The sequence below is a fragment of the Nuphar pumila genome, chromosome 6, assembly GCF_984573655.1.
Source record: "Nuphar pumila chromosome 6, dmNupPumi1.hap1.1, whole genome shotgun sequence".
NCBI classification, from domain to species: domain Eukaryota; kingdom Viridiplantae; phylum Streptophyta; class Magnoliopsida; order Nymphaeales; family Nymphaeaceae; genus Nuphar; species Nuphar pumila.
This window is the reverse complement of record NC_143254.1, coordinates 39,406,624-39,409,123: the sequence shown is the minus strand read 5'-3', so window position 1 is coordinate 39,409,123 and position 2,500 is coordinate 39,406,624.

Below are 2,500 nucleotides of genomic sequence, written 5' to 3'. Positions count from 1 at the left end.
TTCAAAAGCTAATAGTTACCTAGGAATTCATGTATGAAATTTACCTAAAATAAATTAAGCAATCCTAAAGACTACCTAAAACATCTACACGGTTTTTTAAAATACTTATTAAAATTCAACACCTACTAAATAAAATGAATGACAAAGAATGAAATGCTAACCTACTCTAAATTAATTGCCAAAAGAAATGTTGACCTAACGTTAGCTCATTGTTAGACTTTTATAAAAATCAGAACTACACTAATGCAATAAATATTAAAACTTGAATTTTGAATTTATACTAACCTAAGCTACGGATGTCTGATTCTAACTCTAATCGGCTAACTATAACCAATGTTAATGGCCGGATCTGGCTGCAGCTAGATCACAACCAGACTATTAAAAATATTTAGGAACCAGATTTTAATCAATAATAAAACTATTTATAATATATACACTATTTAACCGATCATTCTTAAGAATTAAATTTGATGAGAGCTTTCTTCAATCGGCCAAATAGAATGGATGCAAAATCGATTTTTGCTTCAGCAAGAAATCAATCTTACAGAATTTTACACATTAAAAACTCATAATTTGGACTGACACGACACTCTAAGGACAGACTCACAGGCTAACTTGACTTGACGCTAACTAGAAGAAAAGACACACCTTTTTAGTTGGTCCGATGAATGGAAGGAGAACATGATTGATCTTTGGTGCAGAACGAAGCCCCATACAACCTTAGTATTGCTAATGCACCTCTAATCGTTGTTGCTTCAAAGTAGAACCCGATATACGAAGAGGAAGACGCGTGGTGGAAGAAAAGAATGAGGCATGGTTGAAGAGGGTTCACGGCCAAGCCTTGGCGATAGTATACGCCAAACCGAATCTGAGTTGAAGGAGTTACTTGTATAGCTGCAACTTGCAAAAATACAGCAACAATATCAAGGTAAACACATCAAAGAATAATGCAAACGAAACCAAGAAGAGAAAAGAAAAACAAGGTGAGCGTTGAGAACGAGGAATGACTACAAAGTCAAGGATCAATTGAGAAATTATGGAAAAAGAAGGGATTTAGAATAGACGATAGGGAGAAAGAGAGGAAGGGAGAGGAGGAGCATCAACTCTACAGTCGAAGACCCCTTACACAATTTTTCAAAAAGTATTTAAATCTATTACGAAGTTTTGAAAATTCAAAAACAGGTTTAAATGAGTATTTGCTAGGAGCCACTTTTTGAGGGTTTTTTTTGAAATTTTTTATCTTTTGGACCTTGGATCACATGTGGATTGGAGTAGAGTCATTTGAGGACTGATTCATGATCCAAAAGTAGGTTCTTGGATCAGATCTGAATCCATTTTGCCTTGAAAACTGCTCTAATGCCCTAAAAATGTTCTATCTTTCTCATTTTAACTTTGATTCGAGTGAAATTTGAATTGTAGCTCTCTTGCACCTAATTTCACATAAACATGGGTTCTGAACCTTCAAAACACGTAAAAATGCATGACTAACCCATATAAATGATGTGTATTTCATGCATCATCAAATACCCCCATGCTTGAATGTTTGTTAGTCCCTTAACAAACTAAACTACCTAAGTTATGAAATTAGCAAATAACCAAACATGCAAATAAAAGAAAATAATATACAAATCCTAAATGGCCTAAATCACTTTTGTAGGAATCACGGTTGCATTTGCTCATGCAACAAGCCCTTTAAACCCTTGGGTTACCCCAGTGGATGAGTAAGGTCTCATGAGGGTTTGCAGTGATGCTACCCATAAACATCTATGTCATGAGGGAGATAAAAATAAAATAAAAAATAATAGACAATTAAGAAAATAGTTTAAGCAAATATTTCATGTAATTTACATTCTTATAACACATTTAGAATTTTCATGCCTCCACAGTAAAACCTTTTTCCTTTCACTTTTCTAAAAATTGCAATTATTTGTGATTTTTTCTCAGAAAGTCAAGTATTATCATGTTATTATTTATTTATCATCACTTGTATGTTTTCTGCACAGTATTTTATAATTACTTCTAAGCAATGAATTTTTTTTAAGCCCATTCTTTTACTTTTGATTTTCAATTTTTATATTTTTTCATTTTTCACTTGAGCACTATTTCAAATATCTAGTGTTCGTGACCCGTGTCGCAAGCTTTGGGTCAGTGACTCCCAAGCTAGACGACCTTAGGTTACCAGATACAGAGTATTCCTCAGACTTAATCACTCGAGTCACTAGACCTTCTATTTTAATAGTTTACATAGTCTTTTTCTTGTCATGTGCAATGTCTTTATCTATTAGGCTTTCTATAAAGTTCATATAGCGAGCCTTCGAGCCGGTGGCTCCTAAACTAGATGGATTTAGGGCACCACGTGTAAAACACCCTTCAGACTCTACTTGCTTGAACCAAATAGGCTACATATATCAACTAGACAAGAGGATGATCTCCTTTGTTATCCTTTTCGTGATGAAACTCAAACACTTCAACTTGTGTCTAAGTTCAGCTAATGAGGATC